The 24,634-nt window shown below is 48.5% G+C and overlaps 1 pseudogene; it reads left to right on the forward strand.

The window, feature by feature from the left end:
* The window catches only part of LOC138276133 (zinc finger protein 850-like), a 170,525-nt pseudogene that overhangs the window by 95,345 nt on the left and 50,546 nt on the right, over positions 1-24,634 (forward strand).

Genomic DNA, 24,634 nt, shown 5'->3' on the forward strand with positions numbered 1-24,634 from the left:
GGAATCCAAAAAGCAGGCAACGGCCTGAATAAAGACTTACCACTCCAAAGGGAATACCGGGTGGGAGTACCTACATGCCGGTGCCCAACCGCTCTGCTATGGAGCTGTAGGTGGGCCCAGTATTTGAGGTAACTGGTGAAGTAGGAAACGTATTGCATGCTGGGCCGGCGATGTCCGGCATCCAGAAAACGTAATCGGTGCTCCCGGAAGTTCGTCAAGGAATGGGAGGCGCAAATGTGGTGAACCTGGAGGTGCCGGGATCACTGGAATCGGAGCGCTTCAACTGCGTCCCGTGTCAGAGACAAGGGAGGGCGCATACGCATGACGCGTCGCGGAGTTCGCGGCGCGTCAACAGGCTCCCCGTGACGATGGGAGTTCTAGTCCTGTGGGAGCATGGCTCAACCCGATACGTGCCGAAGGAGGACACGGGGAGAGCTTACATAGAAGATGCGCCGCGGTGGTCGCGGTGCGTCAAAGAGCTCCATGGGACAACAGGAGATGTAGTCCCCATGGAGCTGTAAAGTGAAGAAGCCCAAAAGGGGAGAAAGGGGGGGTTTGTACGTGTAGGGGTGGGGGGGAGAAAAAGAAAAACAGGAGGGAGAAGGGGAAAAGGAGTGGGTAAAGGGGGAAGAGAAAGAAAGACATGAGGGGGAAGGGGAAAAAAGGGAGGGGGGACAGGGGAGATAGAAAGGAGGGGGCAGGGAAGCAAGAAAAACAGAAAAAAGAGAAAAGAAAAAGGAAAGAGAAGAGAAGAGAAGAGAAAAGAAGAAAGGAGAAAGAAGGAAAAAAGGGGGAGGTGAATGGTATGGGGCTGGGTAAAGGTGAGTGGGTTTTTAGGAGGAATAAAGAAAGGAAAAAAGGGGAGAAGGAAAATACAGGAAAATGAAAATAGAAGGGTGACTGCTGGGACTAAACTAAAGAGGGAACATCACAGATGATATCTGCTGTAAAAGGACATACAAAAACGGGGACTAGTTGTGAAACACACGGGAAATGTCCTTTTGGAGGTGGTAAGTCCCAAATCGTTCCTTGTTTGTTTCTAACGGGACTGCCCCGTGGACGAGTGTGGACAATCATATCACGAATACTCTTGGCTTTTCTGTAGGCATTCATGGGTAACTGGAAAGGGAGTCCTCCAGAGGTGAGAATTTTCCAATCCTCATTTATTATCTTTTTGATAATGTTAGACACAGGATTGAATGTAGTAACACATGTTAGCGTATCTTCCTTACTGGTTCTGGTGGTTGGTTGTAGTAGCCCGGCAGCCCCTATGCCGCTGAGGGTGTACTTTTTGTGCCTGCTTGTGTCCCCCCCGGTGCCCTACAAAACCCCCCTGGTCTGCCCTCCGAGGACATGGGTACTTACCTGCTGGCAGACTGGAACCGGGGCACCCCTGTTTCCATTGAAGCCTATGTGTTTTGGGCACCTCTTTGAGCTATGCACCTGACCGTCCCTGAGCTGCTGGTGTGGTAACTTTGGGGTTGTCTTGAACCCCCAACGGTGGACTACCTTGGACCCAACTTTGAACCCTGTAAGTGTTTTACTTACCTGTGGACTTAACATTTACTTACCTCCCCAGAAACTTGATTTTTGCGCTGTGTCCACTTTTAAAATAGCTTATTACTATTCGTGTCAAAATTGTACATGCTATTGTGATTATTCAAAGTTCCTAAAATACCTAAGTGAAATACCTTTCATTTGAAGTATTAGTTGTAAATCTCGAACCTGTGGACCTTAAAATAAACTAAGAAAATATATTTTTCTATATAAAAACCTATTGGCCTGGAATTGTCTTTGAGTGTGTGTTCCCCTTTTATTGCCTGTGTGTGTACAACAAATGCTTAACACTACCCTCTGATAAGCCTACTGCTCGACCACACTACCACAAAATAGAGCAGTAGAATTATCTCTTTTTGCCACTATCTTACCTCTAAGGGGAACCCTTGGACTCAGTGCACACTATTTCTTACTTTGAAATAGTATATACAGAGCCAATTTCCTACATCCTTGTACCACCTGCTCCATCTACCTCTCAGGGTGCACCTTTCGCGCCTCTCCTTGTACCAGCTGTTCCATCTGCCTGTCAGGGTGCACCTTCTGCGGCTTGCCTTGTACCACCTGCTCCTTCTGCCTCTCAGGGTGCACCTTCTGCTCCTCTCCTTATACCATCTGCTCCACCTGCCTCTCAGGGTGCACCTTCTGCGGCTCTCCTTGTACCACCTGAACCTTCTGCCTCTCAGGGTGTACCTTCTGCACCTCTCATTGTACCACCTGCTCCACCTGCCTCTCAGGGTGCACCTTCTGCACCTCTCCTTGTACCACCTGCTCCTTCTGCCTCTCAGGGTGCACCTTCTGCACCTCTCCTTGTACCACCTGCTCCACCTGCCTCTCAGGGTGCACCTTCTGCGGCTCTCCTTGTACCACCTGCTCCTTCTGCCTCTCAGGGTGCACCTTCTGCACCTCTCCTTGTCCCACCTGCTCCACCTACCTCTCAGGGTGCACCTTCTGCAACTCTCCTTGTACCATCTGCTCCACCTGCCTCTCAGGGTGCACCTTCTGCGGCTCTCCTTGTACCACCTGCTCCTTCTGCCTCTCAGGGTGTACCTTCTGCACCTCTCCTTGTACCACCTGCTCCACCTGCCTCTCAGGGTGCACCTTCTGCGGCTCTCCTTGTACCACCTGCTCCTTCTGCCTCTCAGGGTGCGCCTTCTGCACCTCTCCTTGTACCACCTGCTCCACCTGCCTCTCAGGGTGCACCTTCTGCAGCTCTCCTTGTACCACCTGCTCCTTCTGCCTCTTAGGGTGCACCTTCCGCAACTCTCCTTGTACCACCTGCTCCATCTGCCTCTCAGGGTGTACCTTCCGCACCTCTCCTTGTACCACCTGCTCCAGCTGTCTCTCAGGGTGCACCTTCTGCGCCTCTCCTTGTACCACCTGCTCCTCTGACTCTCAGGGTGAATCGTCTGCGCCTCTCCTTGTACCACCTGCTCCTTCTGCCTCTCAGGGTGCACTTTTTGCACCTCTCCTTGTACCACCTGCTCCTTCTGCCTCTCAGGGTGCACCCTCTACACCTCTCCATGTAGCACCTGCTACTTCTGCCTCTCAGGGTGGATCGTCTGCGCCTCTCCTTGTACCACCTGCTTCTCAGGTGCACCTTCTTTCCCAGTTGGAGGGGCAGGATCTGCACCTCCTCCTCCAGAGCCCCCACCTTCATGTCTGGAGATTGAGAGGGGGCATCAGAGCCCCTTCCACCTACCTGTGGAGGTGGTCGATGTTATTTTGTCAGCTTGTTGCCTCTCCTAGTTGGTCTGTTCTGAAAGGTCAAACACATACATTGTCTAGGATGGGAAGCTGGTGTTACAGGATGAAAGAGGCATCTTCCCACCATCATGGGGGAGGGGGAGAAATACATATGAGCAGCTCTACTCAGAAAGCATTGACAAAGCGCCTATGCAAGTGCTATTAGCTTTGGCAGTATGTTTAGCCAAGTTGTACACCAGGGTGGCTGCTCTACAGCATGGCTAAAAGTTAATGGCTTAGAGAACACTGGTATGTTGTGGAGCGGCAAAAAGTGGAGTAGAGTGTCGTAGAGTAGAGTAGCATATAGGAGTGGCATACGGTGGAGTTGTGTAGAGTGGCGTACAGTACAGTAGAGTGGATTGGTGTAGAGTGCACTGGCGTAGAGAGCTGCAGAATAACGTGGTGTAAAGTGGAGTGACATAGAGTGCAGCAGTATAGAATTCAGTGTTGTACAATGCAGCATCGTAGAATCGTAGAATGCAGTGGTGTAGATTAGAGTGTTGCATAGTAGAGTGCAGTGGCTTCGAGTGCAGTAGCCATACCACATCACCTTGGTTCAATCAGAAAAATGAAATGGTAAAATGTGCATTCTGTTTGACTATCTGAAGAGATTATTTAACTGCAGCGGTAGCGTGAGGGTGGGTATGATTTTCAGGCGATACTGGCTCGCGTGACATTGACTCTGCAGCACCAGCAACATGTATTATTTTTCACTTTTTTAGAGCGTTGGAGGCCTGAGGCATGTGCTCTGTTTTGAGAAAAGAGAGAAACTCAGGTAATGCCAACGGTGAACAGTACACGTGCAACCACAATCTGCATTTGATTTCCACGTACTGGGTCTGCACGTGAAGTACTACGTTCGGGTTCAAATGGGAGGACGAGTGTGCTCTAATAACAAATCACTCAGATCTAGTGGAAATCGTACCCCCAGACTTCACAACAATGACAGTACACCCAGAACAACCTGAAATATGTACACAAAAGCAACACTTTTGCTACAGAGGAGACGGCAACAGGACCAGCAGGCTGCTGTTCCTGCAGACAGCTTGGGTGGCACCGAGCCGTGCCACACTTTCACTTTCAGTATAGAGAGGACAAGGCCGCCAGACCAGCAGGCTGCTGCTCCTGCAGACAGCTTGGGTGGCACCGAGCCGTGCCACGCTTTCACTTTCAGTATAGAGAGGACAAGGCAGCCAGACCAGCAGGATGCTGCTCCTGCAGACAGCTTGGGTGGCACCGAGCCCTGCCACGCTTTCACTTTCAGTATAGATAGGACACTAGCCATGCCACTCTTTCACTTTCAGTATAGAGAGGACAAAGGCCAACAGACCAGCAGGCGGCTGCTCCTGTAGACAGTTTGGGTGGCACCGACCCATGCCACGCTTTCACTTTCAGTGTAGCGAGGACAAGGCAGCCACACCAGCAGGCTGCTGCTCCTGTAGGCAGCTTGGGTGGCACCGAGCCGTGCCACACTTTCACTTTCAGTAGAGAGGACAAGGCCGCCAGACCAGCAGGCTGCTGCTCCTGTAGACAGCTTGGGTGGCACCGAGTCGTGCCACACTTTCACTTTCAGTATAGAGAGGACAAAGGCCGACAGACCAGCAGGCGGCTGCTCCTGTAGACAGTTTGGGGGGCACTGACCCGTGCCACACTTTCACTTTCAGTATAGAGAGGACAAGGCAGCCAGACCAACAGGCGGCTGCTCCTGTAGACAGTTTGGGTGGCACTGAGCCATGCCACGCTTTCACTTTCAGTATAGAGAGGACAAGGCCGCCAGACCAGCAGGCTGCTGCTCCTGTAGACAGTTTGGGTGGCACTGAGTCGTGCCACGCTTTCACTTTCAGTATAGAGAGGACAAGGCCGCCAGACCAGCAGGCTGCTGCTCCTGCAGACAGCTTGGGTGGCACCGAGCCGTGCCACGCTTTCACTTTCAGTATAGAGAGGACAAGGCAGCCAGACCAGTAGGATGCTGCTCCTGCAGACAGCTTGGGTGGCACCGAGCCCTGCCACGCTTTCACTTTCAGTATAGATAGGACACTAGCCGTGCCACTCTTTCACTTTCAGTATAGAGAGGACAAAGGCCGACAGACCAGCAGGCGGCTGCTCCTGTAGACAGTTTGGGTGGCACCGACCCATGCCACGCTTTCACTTTCAGTGTAGTGAGGACAAGGCAGCCACACCAGCAGGCTGCTGCTCCTGTAGACAGCTTGGGTGGCACCGAGCCGTGCCACACTTTCACTTTCAGTAGAGAGGACAAGGCCGCCAGACCAGCAGGCTGCTGCTCCTGTAGACAGCTTGGGTGGCACCGAGCCATGCCACACTTTCACTTTCAGTATAGAGAGGACAAAGGCCGACAGACCAGCAGGCGGCTGCTCCTGTAGACAGTTTGGGGGGCACTGACCCGTGCCACACTTTCACTTTCAGTATAGAGAGGACAAGGCAGCCAGACCAGCAGGCGGCTGCTCCTGTAGACAGTTTGGGTGGCACTGAGCCATGCCACGCTTTCACTTTCAGTATAGAGAGGACAAGGCCGCCAGACCAGCAGGCTGCTGCTCCTGTAGACAGTTTGGGTGGCACTGAGCCGTGCCACGCTTTCACTTTCAGTATAGAGAGGACAAGGCCGCCAGACCAACAGGCTGCTGCTCCTGCAGACAGCTTGGGTGGCACCGAGCCGTGCCACGCTTTCACTTTCAGTATAGAGAGGACAAGGCAGCCAGACCAGTAGGATGCTGCTCCTGCAGACAGCTTGGGTGGCACCGAGCCCTGCCACGCTTTCACTTTCAGTATAGATAGGACACTAGCCGTGCCACTCTTTCACTTTCAGTATAGAGAGGACAAAGGCCGACAGACCAGCAGGCGGATGCTCCTGTAGACAGTTTGGGTGGCACCGACCCATGCCACGCTTTCACTTTCAGTGTAGCGAGGACAAGGCAGGCAGACCAGCAAGCTGCTGCTCCTGTAGACAGGTTGGGTGGCACCGAGCCATGCCACACTTTCACTTTCAGTATAGAGAGGACAAGGCAGCCAGACCAGCAGGCTGCTGCTCCTGCAGACAGTTTGGGTGGCACCGAGTCATGCCACGCTTTCACTTTCAGTATAGAGAGGACAAAGGCCGACAGACCAGCAGGTGGCTGCTCCTGTAGACAGTTTTGGGGGCACTGACCCGTGCCACACTTTCACTTTCAGTATAGAGAGGACAAGGCAGCCAGACCAGCAGGCGGCTGCTCCTGTAGACAGTTTGGGTGGCTCCGAGCCGTGCCACGCTTTCACTTTCAGTATAAAGAGGACAAGGCCGCCAGACCAGCAGGCTGCTGCTCCTGTAGACAGTTTGGGTGGCACCGAGCCATGCCACACTTTCACAAGTCAGGTTACAGGAAACCCTTTAAAGAAGATGAATCAGTGCCTTGCTAGGCTTCAAGTAACCAAGAAGTGTAGCTCATCACTTTAAAGTAATTCACATGCTTTTCTTTACAATGCACTTAATGCATGTGTTTCTGACTGTACATGAAAGTTTCTAATTTTGTCTGAAAATGAATCAAAGGCACAGGGTGATGAACTCATTTGCTGGGGATCGCTCACTTTGTTATGCAGGGAAGCTGAGATTAGAATGCGAATGCATTAAAGTTTCAGACCTCGTTCTCCCACTTTTCTTCTGCCTCAGGCGGACTCTCAAGGCCACCATTTCCACATGTTGTCGAGGGACAGGAAAGCAGATGCAATGAGCAGGCAGCTGCTTAAATTTATAGGTTTCAGTTTGTCTTGTGTTGTAAATGTGCTCTATTTTGCCCCCTCTTTTCCACGATTTACGTGGGGGGAACCCATTCCCCCCCAAAAGCCCTGCTTGAAAACGTGGCCTACTTGCTGGGTTTACTTTAGCACAAGTGTTTACGCCCCCCCACTTTTAAATGTCACCAGCCGCCACTGATGCACACACACAATGCAGGGGAGGTTGTGTCTAGGATTCCAGATTCATTGTTAGCTGCAGAACTTTAGTTGGAAGGGCCGGTGGGTGCACATTCATGCTGACAGGTACAGGCCTGCCCGTCTAGTTCACTAACATGGTACGCTGCTACCAGCTGAAACCCCTGGCATGGGCGGGAGTCCGATGTCAGCACCAGGCCGCACTTGATGTGTCCCTCCCTGTTCAGGACTGGGTCTAGAAGACCAAGACCAGGCCTATGTCAATGCACACACATGAGATGAGATTGTAGCATGACCAAAAAAGTAGGATCATATGTAGGCAGTTTGGTTACGCATGGCGGGGGACCTTCTCGTCCCAGAACCGCTTCCCACATACATCCCATCTCTTCTTCGGTCCAGTGAGGTTCACAGGATTATTTATTAGTGAGTTCCAGAGCCCCTTCCACGCATGAGGTGCCACACAGAAGAAGTCCGCATTGTGGCCCGTATTTATACTTTTTGACGCTAAACTGCGCTAACGCAGTTTAGCGTCAAAAAAATTAGCGCCGTCTAACGCCATTCTGAAGCGCCATGCGGGCGCCGTATTTATAGAATGGCGTTAGCCGGCGTTAGCCGACCGGCGCTGCCTGGTGTGCGTGAAAAAAAAACACGTACACCAGGCAGCGCCGGCGTAGGGGAAAATGGCGTATGGGCGTCTCAAAATGGGGCAAGTCAGGTTGAGGCAAAAAAATCGCCTTAACCCGATTTGCGCCATTTTTTTACGACGCCCATCCCCCATTGAAATGACTCCTGTCTTAGCAAAGACAGGAGTCATGCCCCCTTGCCCAATGGCCATGCCCAGGGGACTTCTGTCCCCTGGGCATGGTCATTGGGCATAGTGGCATGTAGGGGGGCACAAATCAGGCACCCCTATGCCACAAAAAAAAAATACTTACCGGAACTTACCTTAATGTCCCTGGGGTGGGTCCCTCCATCCTTGGGTGTCCTCCTGGGGTGGGCAAGGGTGGCAGGGGGTGTCACTGGGGGCATGGGAGGGCACCTCTGGGCTCATTCTGAGCCCACAGGTCCCTTAACGCCTGCCCTGACCCAGGCGTTAAATTCAGCGCGCAAATGCGGGGTTTTTTGCCCCGCCCACTCCCGGCCGTCATTTCTGCCCGGGAGTATAAATACCACACACATGCCTGGGAGTAATTTTTTTAGACGGGAACGCCTACCTTGCATATCATTAACGCAAGGAAGGTGTTCACGCAAAAAAATGACGCTAACTCCATGAACTTTGGCGCTAGACGCGTCTAACGCCAAAGTATAAATATGGAGTTAGTTTTGCGTCGAATTTGCGTCGAAAAAAAACGACGCAAATTCGGCGCAAACGGAGTATAAATATGCCCCTGTATGTTTCAGCAGGCTTTAATGAGAATTAATGCTGTATCTAAGTGCAGATACTGCGTGTGCTTGTAATCAGTATAAATCAGTATGAGCAGAACAAGCATGAAGATATGAGCAATACAACAGTAGATTAGAAAAAATGGGAACACAATTGATGGTTTTTCATATCTTAACAATTAATGATGGACCCCCGGCTCCCCAAGGCCGTAGATGGGTTAAACCTATTGAGCATGAAAGGTGCCACCATGAAATTCTCAGAAGGCCATGAAACTCACACTTTCAAGATGTAATCTGATCTGCGCTGTGAATGTCTTTTTGATGTAAAATGCACTAATGGGCCTATGAATTCTGTTGCAGACTTACTGACACCGGGGGTGTTCAATGTGAGGGGTCAGCACGTTGTTCCCCCACTGACTGTCAGTATAAACTCATGAAGGCTTGAGCCATCCCGCAAGAACGGCACCACCAGTTCCTGTCAGCCCCCGCAAGTGTTCAAATCAGAACTCAAAAGCGGCGTCTCACCTGTTCTAGAATTTACCTGCTTTTACAGCTGATTCCTTGGAGATGCTGTGTTCTTTCCCCTGTTCCTCCTTTATGCCTGTCCTCTTCTCCACTTCCCTTCTTTTCCGCTCCCTCATTATGTTATCGTCCCAGCACGCACTTCCCGTGATATATGTTACAATCATGTCCAGTGTTTACAATTTCCCAATTGTGAAGTGTCTCATAATCACGTACCTCTGTTTGTACCTCATAAGCCTCTACCTGTGCACCTCCTCTGTTTGTACCTCATAAGCACCTACCTGTGCACCTCCACTGTTTGTACCTCATAAGCACCTGCCTGTGCACCTCCTCTGCTTGTTCCTCATAAGAACCTACCTGTGCACCTCCTCTGTTTGTACCTCATAAGCACCTACCTGTGCACCTCCGCTGTTTGTACCTCATAAGAACCTACCTGTGCACCTCCTCTGTACCTCATTAGCACATATCTGTGCACCTCCTCTGTTTGTACCTCATAAGCCTCTACCTGTGCACCTCTTCTGTTTGTACCTCATAAGCACCTACCTGTGCACCTCCTCTGTTTGTTCCTCATAAGAACCTACCTGTGCACCTCCTCTGTTTGTACCTCATAAGCCTCTACCTGTGCACCTCTTCTGTTTGTACCTCATAAGCACCTACCTGTTCACCTCCACTGTGTGTACCTCATAAGCACCAACCTCTGCACCTCCACTGTTTGTACCTCATAAGAACCTACCTGTGCACCTCCTCTGTTTGTACCTCATAAGCACCTACCTGTGCACCTCCTCTGTTTATACATCATAAGCATCTACCTGTGCACCTCCTTTGTTTGTACCTCATAAGCACCTACCTGTGCACCTCCTCTGTTTGTACCTCATAAGCACCTACCTGTGCACCTCCACTGTTTGTACCTCATAAGCACCTGCCTGTGCACCTCCTCTGCTTGTTCCTCATAAGAACCTACCTGTGCACCTCCTCCGTTTGTACCTCATAAGCACCTACCTCTGCACCTCCTCTGTTTGTATCTCATAAGCGCCTACCTGTGCACCTCCTCTGTTTGTACCTCATAGGCACCTACCTGTGCACCTCCTCTGTTTGTACCTCTTAAACACCAACCTCTGCACCTTCACTGTTTGTACCTCATAAACACCTACCTGTGCACCTCTCCAGTTTGTATCTCATAAGCACCTACCTGTGCACCTCCTCTGTTTGTACCTCTTAAACACCAACCTCTGCACCTCCACTGTTTGTACCTCATAAACACATACCTGTGCACCTCCCCAGTTTGTATCTCATAAGCACCTACCTGTGCATCTCCTCTGTTTGTACCTCATAAGCACCTACCTGTGCACCTCCTCTCTTTGTACCTCACAAGCACCAACCAGCCTGTGCACCTCCTTTATACACTCCTCTGTTTCCACATCTCAAACTCCTACCTCAGCACCTCCTCTGTTTGTACCTCATAAGCACCTACCTCTGCACCTCCTCTGTTTGTACCTCATAAGCACCTACCTCTGCACCTCCTCTGTTTGTACCTCACAAGCACCTACTTATGCACCTCCTCTGTTTGTACCTTACAAGCACCTACCTGTGCACCTCCCCAGTTTGTACCTCTTAAGCACCTACATGTGCAACTCATGTTTGTACCTCTCAAGCACCTACCTGTGCACCTCCTCTGTTTGTACCTCTTAAGCACCTACCTGTGCACCTCCTCTGTTTGTACCTCATAAACACCTACCTGTACACCTCCTCTGTTTGCACCTCATAAGCACCTACCTGTGCACCTCCTCTGTTTGTACCTCATAAGCACCTATATGTGCACCTCCTGTTTGTACCTCATAAACACCTACCTGTGCACCTCCTCTGTTTGTTCCTCATAAACACCTACCCGTGCACCTCCTCTGTTTGTACCTCTCAAGCACCTACCTGTGCACCTCCTCTGTTTGCACCTCATAAGCACCTACCTGTGCACCTCCTCTGTTTGTACCTCTCCTCTGTTTGTACCTCATAAGCACCTACCAGTGCACCTCCTCTGTTTGTACCTCACAAACACCATCCAGCCTGTGCACCTTCTTTATACACTCCTCTGTTTCCACCTCTCAAGCTCCTACCTGAGCACCTCCTCTGTTTGTACCTCTTGAAGACCTACTAATGCACCATCTCTGCTTGTACCTCATAAGCACCTACCTCTGCACCTCCTCTGTTTGTACCTCATAAGCACCTACCTCTGCACATCCTCTGTTTGTACCTCATAAGCACCTACCTCTGCACCTCCTCTGTTTGTACCTCACAAACACCAACCAGCCAGGGCACCTCCTTTGTACACTCAGACGAGTGTCTGTGATGGAGATTGGCATCTCCGTGCTGCCAACCAGGGTCGCTTGACTACCAGGCCATTATCTAGACATGGATATTAGAAAGACACAAAAGTACAAATGTTGCACCCACCTGGTGTCAGTCGTAGTGCAGATAACTGACACCTCCGACTGCTCTGTCACAGCCCATCTGTCCACGAAGCATCCCCCGGGTTATCAAATGGACAACATTAAGTCCAATATCAAGAAAAGGCAGAAGAAGGAAACATGATGACTAGTCGCACATCTGGTGCCTGCAGGAATCTGTTGGATAAATTATTGGTTGTAATGTATTCTCTGTAGTGAGGACTAATTGACTGAAAAATCGCTTGTTTAAGAAACCTGTCAGGGTCAGAACTTTGTTTTACACTTTACTGCAAAGCTCCTAGTGTGATTGTTATGACCAGGACTCCCGTGTTCACTGTGTCACTGACACTAAGCTACAAGCTACATCAGATTGAAATACCCCAATAAGGGCGGAAATGGTTCCTGGTTGCTTATGTTCCGGTTCCGGGACAACTTGGTCTGGCAGTTTGGGCTGGACTGACCCTATTGAAGCAGGGTCCAAGATGATTTGTATATGTCTGGGTCCAAACTGAGGTGGCATGGTGTGCAACAAATTGATGGTTTGGGATGCAGCCGGAGTAATTACCAGTGGCTGAGATTAATTGAAGAATTCTACACGTCACGTATTTGTATACTTCAGGGACAGACCCAGGCCTCCTAGTTTTAGTGAGATGCACACATATTTGGCAATAGAAAATCTATCTCTCCACACAATGATCTTCCCATCTTCTAGGTTAAAAGAAGCCAGGAATTCTTCAACCAGCTCCACAATGGCTGGGGAAGTGGTAAAGATAGCTTAACAAATAGCAAGGTAAGCACGAGTTGGTACTTCAGCTGATTCAATGTGAAAAGGAAAGCATTGTGACTGCAGTGACCTTTGTTATATACTTCCTGAAGAGTTACCCTTGTTATAAACTTACTGAGGAGATGCTTCTGTTATTTACTTCCAGCACAGCTCCTTTGTTATACACTTCCTGAAACTGAAATAAAAGCTGCTCATTCAGGTCCACCTCTTTTCCACAACCCGTTTTTGTTTAAATTAAATCTTGTCCATGCCTATTGTCCTAAATCTGTACTTGTAGAATGTGGGTGCTCGGTGTGTGCCCGTTCTCTACTAAGTTACCCTGTAAACACTGGTAAGTCACCTCATTTTCAGAAGTAAATAAGACGTGGCGCATTCATCAGAACATTTGGTTCAATATCTGTGTATGGTGAAATATCACTTGCTAAGTCTCAAAGATGTCTTTTAGAACCAGATAAATATTGTGTATTCACATTCCATTGCATTTTTCAGCTAGTAATTTTAAATCTTTTTACATCCAACAGGAAACAAGCCTTGAATGCACGAAATAATTATGAATAAGATAATATTGACAATCTGCAAACAAACGTTCTGAAAAAATGAGCTCAAGTATTCAGGAAAACATCAGTGTAGTCAGAGGAACCTCAGAGTAAACTGACAGATCCTGGAAGAAGCAGTCAAGGGCAGGTCAGTGAATGTGGGAGTCTGAGCTCTGCATCTCCATAAACAAGACAAAGAAATGATCTCTAGAAAATGTAGGCAACAACATTGGTACATCACCCCCTGTGTAAACCGGTGTTCAGCACCATCTTTGATAATGGGATCGGTAGGATGTGACTATCACAGTGCTCTGATTCCTAAAATGATAACAGACCATCATTCAGTGCTCTAGGTGTATTGTAAATGCTTTCGGTCCAAACACAGCAACAATAGAAAAGCACAACGGAGCGGAGCCAGGCAACTGAAGAGTAAAGAAAAGAGTTCTGCTGTCTGCAATACAACGGAGTGTCCCAGTATGTACCGGCCAGAAGGAAGATAAATATTTACCTGCAAGCGAGCAAAACCATTATCACATCTAACGGCAACATTGGCCAAAAAGGAAACCATATGAATATTCTGCACTTCACAAGTATTTAGCAACCGTTACATTTGATTGTTAAAACGGAAAACAAACATCCAAACTAGCACACTCATGCAGGGACTGTGAGAATAACACGTGCTTTATCAACCATGTTGGCCCATCAGGAAACACAGTCATGGGATGGAGACAAATATATCCCCAACCCAGAGGCACCAACCAAAAAAGAAGAATCATACATGTATAATGAGAACTGCAGTTTGTCATCTCTACTAAAGTATCACCCGTGAACACACATGGAGAAAAACATTTAAATACACTGAGTGTGTGAAGAGCTTTTGTTACCTAACAATTCTATGATGACATGAGCAAATAAACACAGAAGAAAACCCATACATTTGCCCAAAATGCAGAAATAGTTTTGATGGACCTTCAGCATTAAGGAATCATCAGCGTACACACACGGGGGAAACCACACTATTGCAGCAAATGTGTGTAGAGCTTTAATCAGTTGTCATACCACCGAAGACATCAACAAACACACACAGAGGACAAACCAAACCATTGCAATGAATGTGGAACTAGTTTACCTTAGTCATCAACATTAAAGATTGATCAGAGAATATACACAGGAGAAAAGGATCTTTATTTGATTATTAAACCTACAAGGACATCAGCGAACACACATAAGAGACAAACCATACCATTGCAATGATTGTGGAAGTAGTTTTATTCGTTACTCAACATTAAGGAATCATCAGCGAACACACACAGTGGAAACACATTCAAGTGTAATGAATGCGAGAAGAGATTTAGCAACTCATCGACCCTAAAACATCATCAGCAAGCATACACTGGAGAAAAAAAATCAGTTGCAGTGAATGTGTGAAGACCCTTTGTCAATTATCAAACCCCAAAAAATACCAGCAAACACACGCACTCACTGAACACATGTAGGAATAATTATAGAGATGCAGCGAACGAAGAGGAAATAAGTACAGCAAATAATAAAATTACAATTATGTGGGCCATTCAAATACAGATGATAAACAGCAGATGATAGACGACCCAACTAGTAGGAAAGAACAAAAACACAGATATTTGTAGAATCATAAAAGTGTCTGTTCCCAGCGGTTGCTCATTTGCTGAAATACCATGAAGCACATTGGAACATTAGCACAAAGCGGGGTGAAGAAGAGCTACAAAGAAACATATCAAAGCACACACGATCATGCTACCTATAGAAACAACACTGTGAACAATACTAGGACTAAGAAGGGTTTTTTCAGATAACTTTAAGGATTAATTTACAAAGCACACACTGGAGAATATTCATAGCTGGTTGTGGTGTTGGTCATTTTATGCAACATTGATGGTTCTGTGACAACCAGAGAACAGTGTCCGAAAGCACAAGAAGTGAATGAAGAAAAATGTGTGCTGTATCTCTCAGAGTTAATGCTTGCAGTGCACGACAATTACCTCCAAAGCCCTTATGCGTGAGAAATGATGCTCATTTCCATCATCACTTGTGTCTGTAAATGCATCAAGCACCGTGGCACTTTCCCAGAAGAGTCCAACATCGAGCTGGGTCCTTAGAAGAGTTTCTAGCTCGTCACTGACTATTTAAATGTTTCATGATAACATTATATCTATATAAATATATTTTATGAGTTTCTGATTTACAGAACACCATTCATCCAAATCTCAACTAGTGAAAGGACAGAATGAGTGCATGATGGTGAAATTATTGATAGGCGACAAAGCTGTTGAAAAATTTAGTTTGGCTACATAAAGATTGATTTTTGAGCAGTAAAGAATTCCAGCTCTTAGCAGCCAGAATACAGAACTATTGACTCCCTCTATACATTCCGGGATGGCCCACCACATCGCACTAGGCAAAAACACCAAGACTGTGACATCCACAATCACCAAAGGGCACATACTTTACTATAGGGGGGTGACTAACACTAAGAACCTACACATATACGTGTACGTCTTCCAATTCTATGGTATATTTGACACTGAGGTGGGACCACATTCATATTAGAGAATCCTTAACCTCCCTAAGTGAAGATTAGGTACATACACGTTTCGGTCTTGAAGAAATGCCACTGGATCTTTTTTGATGATCCAGGAATGAAACATGTCGACCGTAAATCTGTATTAAATGGAATTTATTTGATCACACTCCTTCAGGAGAAGCTAGGATCATTGCATCTCTAGGCTTCCCACATCTTTTTTTAATGTTGGCTTAGATATTTTCACCCTAATTAAATTACTATTAAGAAAGCTCTATAGTCAATTTTAGTTCAAGCTCCATTCAGATCATTATACTGGGATACACCAAACATTTCTAGTATTCTTTTGCCCAGTGATGAACTATACCACCTTTGGGTAAGTGAGGGCACTTGCTTCTATGAGCAGAGCTCTTAATGGCCAATAACGCCCTTGGTCTCTAAAATTATACATCGAACTTAGGGGCTCATTTACAAGACATGACACACAACTGCTCTAGCGCAGTTGTGCATCAAAACGTTTATCATCGGCTAACGTCAGATACTAACACCATGCTTGTGCCATATTTACAAAACAGCGCTGCATGGCGTTAGGATCATGCTAACATAAAAAAAAGGTGCTAGCCTGTGCGCCATGCTGCAAAAAAAAAAAAATGACCCTAGTGCTGCAAAAGTGACACTAGCTTGATTAGCGCCCATCTGCCACTAGCCAGCCGAGAGTCATATTCGCACCAAAAAGCGTTGTAAAATGTGCTGGACGTCTACGCCGGAGCACAAACAAACACACTGACAACACTGCTGAAGCTGACATGGACCCCACAGGCGAGCAGAGACCCCAGGACAACCTTAGTACAAGCCAGGATTCACAGTCAGAGTCCCGGGAGAAGGGCAAGAGGAAGAGGAAGTGGAAATTCAGTCAGGAGGAGATCAGCATCCTGATCAAGGAGGTAAAGGAGCATCAACACCAGCTCTTCGTCACCTCCAAGTTGCCATTAGGGAGGAAAGAGGCCACATGGCAGTACACAGTGGACAAGGTAAACAGTGTGAATGAGGTCAAGAGGCAGTCATCTTCTGTAGGAAACGCTGGCACGATTGCAAGCGCAGAACAAAGGAAGGCAGCACTGCAGGCCGGAGGTGGAAGTCCAGCACCCCAAAAGCACCTTGATGAGTTGGAGAAGATGGTGGCAGCGCTCATCCCTGAGGAGTTGGTGGCAGGAACCCCAGGACAGGACAGTGTGGTGTATGAAGACAAACAACAAGCACAGGGTAAGTTACAATGTGGGGCAATGTGGGCACTACGCAATAGCATAAGGTGGAGGCAGCAATGCCCTGGCACTGTAACACACACTCTGTAGGCCAAAGGCTAGCATGCTGGCACTTATATGGTGAAACAGTAAAAAGATGTAATGCACAATGATCACTCATAAGTAGCACTGATCATTACACAACCATTACTTCCCTCAACTCATTCTCTGAAGTGCAGCCTTTGTCCACGTGTACCTCACATTGTACCTCATGTATGAGGAAATTACACACTGCAGTGCAGAAGGACATGCTGTGTCAAATACTAAGGGCAGGAACGCGCAGTATGTCATGAAACCCAGGGGAACATCTACAAGCTCCAAGGTGTGTCACTCATTCACATAGGAAAAGCAATGGATTGGCAGAGCACGAGGCTTGGCTAAATTCCCCAGATTGTTCCTAGCTGCCACTAAAGGGACCACAGGAATTCACACCAAATCATCATTTAGAGGGGGGATCTAAGAGATGCACACCACTGGACCATGTGTGGATAAACTAATGAGCATATGTGGGTTCATCCCAAATCATCACTTGGAGGGGGATGTAACAAGTGCACACCACTGGACCACATGTGGATAAACTAATGAGTATATGTGGGTTCATCCCAAATCATAATTTGGAGGAAGATTTAAGAGATGCACACCACTGGACCATGTGTGGATAAACTAATGAGTATATGTGGATTCAACCCAAATCATCATTTGGGGGAGGATTTAAGAGATGCACACCACTGGACCATGTGTGGATAAACTAATGAGTATATGTGGGTTCATACCAAATCATCAATTGGAGGGGGATTTCAGAGATGTCACACCACTGGACCATGTATGGATAAACTAATGGGTATATGTGGATTTATCCCAAATCATCATTTGGATGAGGATTTAAGAGATGCACACCACTGTACCATGTGTGGATAAACTAATGAGTATATGTGGATTCAGCCCAAATCATCATTTGGAGGAGGATTTAAGAGATGCACACCACTGGACCATGTGTGGATAAACTAATGAGTATATGTGGGTTCATCCCAAATCATCACTTGGCGGTGGGAGTTAAGAGATGCACACCACTGGACCATGTGTGGATAAACTAATGAGTATATATGGGTTCATCCCAAATCATCACTTAGAGGGGGATTTAAGAGATGCACACCACTGGACCATGTGTGGATAAACTAATGAGTGTAGGAAAGTACCATCTTGCCTGGCATATTACCCCCATACTTCACTGTATATATGTTGTTTTAGTCTATGTGTCACTGGGACCCTGCCAGCCAGGGCCCCAGTGCTCATAAGTATGTGCCCTGTATGTGTTCCCTGTGTGATGCCTAACTGTCTCACTGAGGCTCTGCTAACCAGAACCTCAGTGGTTATGCTCTCTCTGCTTTCCAAATTTGTCACTAACAGGCTAGTGACTAAATTTACCAATTAACATTGGCATACTGGTACACCCATATAATTCCCTAGTATATGGTACTGAGGTACCCAGGGTATTGGGGTTCCAGGAGATCCCTATGGGCTGCAGCATTTCTTTTGCCACCCATAGGAAGCTCTGACAATTCTTACACAGGCCTGCCATTGCAGCCTGAGTGAAATAACGTCCACGTTATTTCACAGCCATTTACCACTGCCCTTAAGTAACTTATAAGTCACCTATATGTCTAACCTTCACCTGGTGAAGGTTGGGTGCAAAGTTACTTAGTGTGTGGGCACCCTGGCACTAGCCAAGGTGCCCCCACATCGTTCAGGGCAAATTCCCCAGACTTTGTGAGTGCGGGGACACCATTACATGCGTGCACTATACATAGGTCACTACCTATGTATAGCGTCACAATGGTAACTCCAAACATGGCCATGTAACATGTCTAAGATCATGGAATTGTCCCCCCAATGCCATTCTGGCATTGGGGGGACAATTCCATGATCCCCCGGGTCTCTAGCATAGTACCCGGGTATGCCAAACTGCCTTTCCGGGGTCTCCACAGCAGCTGCTGCTGCTGCCAACCCCTCAGACAGGTTTCTGCCCTCCTGGGGTCCAGGCAGCCCTGGCCCAGGAAGGCAGAACAAAGGATTTCCTCTGAGAGAGGGTGTTGCACCCTCTCCCTTTGGAAATAGGTGGGAAGGCTGGGGAGGAGTAGCCTCCCCCAGCCTCTGGAAATGCTCTGATGGGCACAGATGGTGCCCATCTCTGCATAAGCCAGTCTACACCACTCCCCTGACCTTCACCTCCCAGGGGAGGTGCCCAGAGCTCCTCCAGTGTGTCCCAGACCTCTGCCATCTTGGATTTAGAGGTGCAGGGGGCACACTGGACTGCTCTGAGTGGCCAGTGCCAGCAGGTGACGTCAGAGACTCCTTCTGATAGGCTCTTACCTGTCTTGGTAGCCAAACCTCCTTTCCTGGCTACTTAGGGTCTCTGCTTTGGGGAAGTCTTTAGATAACGAATGCAAGAGCTCACCAGAGTTCCTCTGCATCTCCCTCTTCACCTTCTACCAAAGGATCGACCGCTGACTGCTCAGGACGCCTGCAAAACCGCAACAAAGTAGCAAGACGACTACTAGCAACCTTGTATCGCTTCATCCTGCCGGCTTTCTCGACTGTTTCCAGGTGGTGCATGTTCTGGGGGTAGCCTGCCTTCACCATGCACCAGGAGCTCTGAAGAAATCTCCCGTGGGTCGACGGAATCTTCCACCTGCTAACGCAGGCACCAAAAGACTGCAACACTGGTCCTCTGGGACCCCTCCCATCCTGACGAGCGTGGTCCCTGGAACTCAGTAACTCTGTCCAAGTGACTCCCACAGTCCAGTGACTGTTCAGTCCAAGTTTGGTGGAGGTAAGTCCTTGCCTCCCTACGCTAGACTGCATTGCTGGGTACCGTGTGATTTGCAGCTGCCGTGGCTCCTGTGCACTCTTCCAGGATTTCCTTCGTGCACAGCCAGGGTCCCGACACTCCTTCCTGCAGTGCACAACCTTCTGAGTTGTCCTCCGGCATCGTGGGACTCCCTTTTGTGACTTCGCGTGGACTCCGGTTCACTTTCCTTCCAAGTGCCTGTTCAGGTACTTTTGCTGGTGCTGCCTGCTTCTGTGAGGGCTCCCTGAGTTGCTGGGTGCCCCCTCTGTCCCCTCCTCCAAGTGGCGACATCCTGGTCCCTCCTGGGCCACAGCAGCACCCAAAAACTTCTAACGTGACCCTTGCAGCTAGCAAGGCTTGTTTGCAGTCTTTCTGCGTGGGAACACCTCTGCAAGCTTCATCGCGATGTGGGACATCCATCTTCCAAAGAAGAAGTCCCTAGCTCTCTTCGTTCTTGCAGAACTCCAAGCTTCTTCCATCCGGTGGCAGCTTCCTTGCACCCTCAGCTGGCATTTCCTGGGCTCCTGCCCACTCTCGACACTGTCGCGACTCTTGGACTTGGTCCTCTTGTCTTACAGGTACTCAGGTCCGGAAATCCACTGTTGTTGCATTGCTGGTGTTGGTTTTCCTTGCAGAATCCCCCTATCAAGACTTCTGTGCTCTCTGGGGTTGTAGGTTAACTTTACACCTACCTTACAGGGTCTTGGGGTGGGCTATTTTTCTAGCCCTCACTGTTTTCTTACAGTCCCAGCGACCCTCTACAAGCTCACATAGGTTCGGGGTCCATTCGTGGTTCGCATTCCACTTTTGGAGTAAATGGTTTGTGTTGCCCATATACCTATGTGCTCCTATTGCAATATATTGTAATCCTACACTGTTTGCATTACTTTTCTTACCTAATTTTGGTTTGTGTACATATATCTTGTGTATATAACTTATCCTCATACTGAGGGTACTCACTGAGATACTTTTGGCATATTGTCATACAAATAAAGTACCTTTATTTTTAGTACTTCTGTGTATTGTGTTTTCTTATGATATTGTGCATAGGACACCAGTGGTATAGTAGGAGCTTTACAGGTCTCCTAGTTCAGCCTAAGCTGCTTTGCTATAGCTACCTTCTATCAGCCTAAGCTGCTAGAAACACCTCTTCTACACTAATAAGGGATAACTGGACCTGGCACAAGGTGTAAGTACCTCTGGTACCCACCACAAGCCAGGCCAGCCTCCTACTATGAGTATATGTGGGTTCATCCCAAATCATCATTTGGAGGGGGATTTAAGAGATGCACACCACTGGACCATGTGTGGGCACATACATTGATTGATTGTGGGCATGGTGGGGCGCTGATACTGCTCCGCAAGCTAGGTGCTGACTGTGCATGCCAAAATTACATTTTGTGTGAAGTGGGAGACCGTGCATACTGCAGAGGTGGGAATGTTTACTAAATGGTACCTACACAATTACACAAGGGCCACTGGGTCTGACTATGCAATGCCTGTAGCACACCTGGGAAGGGATTGCTGAGAAAAGACCACTGGGGGTATACAAGCTACATGTCATCTGGATTGGGGGGAACATGTGGCGCGTGCCAGGAGGGAGTCTGATGGAACATTGTCTCATGGTGCCACAAGTACAATCTAGAGGATGTCAAACACGGACTTGACAAGGGATAACAAGAAACACCTAACCACCACAAATGATACAACCTATGGAAGAACACAGCCTGAAGTGGGTGGGCCCAATGATGTGTGACTCTGATGTCTGTACTGCTAGTACAATGCTGGGTAAAACATCAACCACTGCCATCCACAGCAAAACAACATGTGGTCACACTGGATATGGACATGCATGATCAACATGTTGCAGGCATTTAAGAATTAAGGTTTGATCTGGGTATGAACACTGTGTGCCACTCACCTGTGTAGGTAATCTGAGGAGGTCCCTACAAATACACAGGTGTGGACTAGAGTCAAATGTTGTGTGACACTCTGCAGATGAACTACTCATAACTGGATGTCAGGGGGAGAATGTCAGTGAGATAAGCTAACCATCAGGACATGGCCCATCCCCTCAGAGCAGGCACAAAGTGCATGTGACAACAATCCATATGTAATGGAAATGTTGCTAAACTGTGCATCAATACCCATGGCCAACAGGTGTACCACACAACACTATTCAACTCAGGGACCTATGTAGGTGGAAATCACGTATTGTGGTGCTGCAACCCAGCTTACTGTGCTATGTAACAATACTTTTAAAATGCAGGGATGTGTTTTATCCACAAAAAGCAGTGCATACCTGTGCATTCCATAATTCCAACAGCAACACAGGTATCCTTGCACCATGGTGGAAGTGTGCCTGTGTTGCAGGTTTGATTTACCATGTGTATGAAAGGACAATTGCCTGTACACTAACAAACAGGAATGCTGTCTACCACTTCAATGCGTGCTGCATAATGCAGCACACACTGCAAGAGAACGTAATTCTGGAGAAATACATCAATCCTCCCCTTTAGACCACTTCAGTGCCACCCCTGAGGGGTTCTAGGAATCTGTCATTTTTCAATAAAACCAAATCTGGGAATGCGCAAAAAATCTCTGGCCTCCATGGGTGCTATAATGGAACACCCTACGCAACACCCATGGAACTCACCTAACACGCAGTGGCATGTGTGAAAGGGGTACTTATTTACCAGCAGAGCAGCAAAAACAATGACACTCTGGTTACACAGTGTACTGCTAGGACCACATAACTGAGGGGCGAAAGTGCACCTTTAGAAACCTCGATTATTAAATAGATTACTCATGTCAACATCTAGCAGAGGCTAACATTAACATACCTTTCTATCTTTGCAGCGGATGATGCCATACCTCCTGCCCAGCTGTCTGTCCTGGACTTTCCCAAGGATGGCGATGACCACCTGCAAATCATCCACCAAGACACCCTCCAACAACTCCTGGGTGCCATACAGACTCCATCTCCTGTCACGGGCAGGGTTGGCAGCATCCCAGGATCCCCAAATGATCTGCCCAATTTGCAACAGACACCAGCTGCCAGCCCACACGGAGACCTGGACTCCCAGGACCCACAATTAACCTTCCAAAGGAGCGAGGTAGGGGTCGAGTGGGAGCTGGCAGATCAGGTGAGGGTGGGGATGGAGACCATGGTCGGAACTCCGGGAGTCCAAGGATGCCTCATTCCGAATAAGGACAACTTGTCCCCCATAAGAGGTACCTACTCTCCGCTCCATGGCCTCCAGCAATCTCTGGTTGACATCTCTGGTTGACATCTCTGGTATCATGAGGCAGAGGCATGAACAAATGTCATGCCAAAGTGTCACTAGTGAGATGGCAAAAAAGCTGGGGACAGTAAGGAACATCCTGGTGCCCTGGATCTAAGGCTGGACTGCTTCATTGCCAGCTTGGGTGCCTACCACTGGGACGTTGCTGCTTTGCTGCTGTGTTGCAGAACCAGCATGTCATCCTTGCTGCTGTGCTGCCTTACGTGTGCCACCGATGAGAGCTAGGTTCATGTTGTTGCCCCCCTTCCGCCTCAGTGATTGTGGAACAGGACACACCCAGACACATCTGGAGGCGCTTGAAGAGTTTGCCCTGGAAGACATGGAGAGTAGCGGGGTAAAGTCAAAGAGCGGTTCATACAGTGCTTTGTGAGGGAGACACGACTCTAAGAAGGAGAAGTTAGACGGACGCCCAGGAGCACAGCACACGCAGTGAGACCTGTGCATTCCACAGCGCCCGTGCGCGGCGTCACATTGTCTGCGACACAACATGGCGAGGAAGAATGAGAGTGGAGTGTGTGATGTAAATACACTTCAGTCCTCTACCTCAGTGTTTGGAAGATGCTCATGTGAAGTGAAGCTGTTAATACTTCTCTGCAGCAGCAGCCACACACCAGGGAGGGCGGGACAACACAACAGGAAGCAACAGAAATCTCCAAAGCAACAAAACCTGCATTTTCATATATTTAATTCAATAAAAGTCGAAATTTCAGTTCCTTCCTGGAGGCGGCGGTTCCGTCAGCGGCCACCGGAGGGCGCTCCTCGCCTGCTGATGAAATCCACTGAGCACATTATATGAAAGGGAGAAGGATTTCCTCTTCCGGGTCAGCGGTGGCAGAGACAGCAGCAGCAGCGGATGCTGACATCACTTCCGGCCTCTCCATCTGTGTCCAGCCTGCTGCAGAGGAGGAGGGACCCCCTGTCTGTCTGTGCAGTTATCTTCATCTTCAGACCCTCACAGCCCCCGCCACCTCAGACCCCAAATCTGCACCTGCCCCCCCCCCCCCCCCCCCAGCCCCAGGAGGAGGAGAGAGCCTGGAAATGTCTGCACAGGTTTCTGCTCAGGTAGGAGATTGTCAGCACCTTCTGCTGTGTTTGTAGAAATAGACTGAATAATCCTGGAGGAAATCTCTGCCAGGAGCCGGGCTGAGCTGGGCTCTTCTATCCGGGGGCCTCTGGGGGGCTTTCCTTCCGGCCCTGGGGGTGTTTGTGGTCATCATTTGTGTTAAAGAGGGGATCTGTGCTCTGCATCTTACTGCACTGAGGGATCTGTGCACTGCATCTTACTGCACTGTGAGGAATCTCTGCCAGGAGCCGGGCTGAGCTGGGCTCTTCTATCCGGGGACCTCTGGGAGCTTTCCTCCCGACCCTGGGGGTGTTTGTGTCATCATTTGTGTTAAAGAGGGGATCTGTGCACTGTACTACATTTTACTGCACTGAGGAATCTGTGCACTACATCTTACTGCACTGTGAGGAATCTGTGCACACTGCACGGCATCTTACTGCACTGTGAGGGATTTGTGCACTGCATCTTACAGCACTGAGGAATCTGTACTGCATATTACTGCACTGTGAGGAATCTGTGCACTGCATCTTACTGCACTGTGAGGAGCCTGTGCACTGCACTGCATCTTACTGCACTGCAAGGAATCTGTGCACTGCATCTTACTGCACTGTGAGGAGTCTGCACTGCAAGGAATCTGTGCACTGCATCTTACTGCACTGTGAGGAATCTCTGTACT

Source organism: Pleurodeles waltl, unplaced genomic scaffold (genome assembly GCF_031143425.1).
Source record: "Pleurodeles waltl isolate 20211129_DDA unplaced genomic scaffold, aPleWal1.hap1.20221129 scaffold_37, whole genome shotgun sequence".
NCBI lineage: Eukaryota > Metazoa > Chordata > Amphibia > Caudata > Salamandridae > Pleurodeles > Pleurodeles waltl.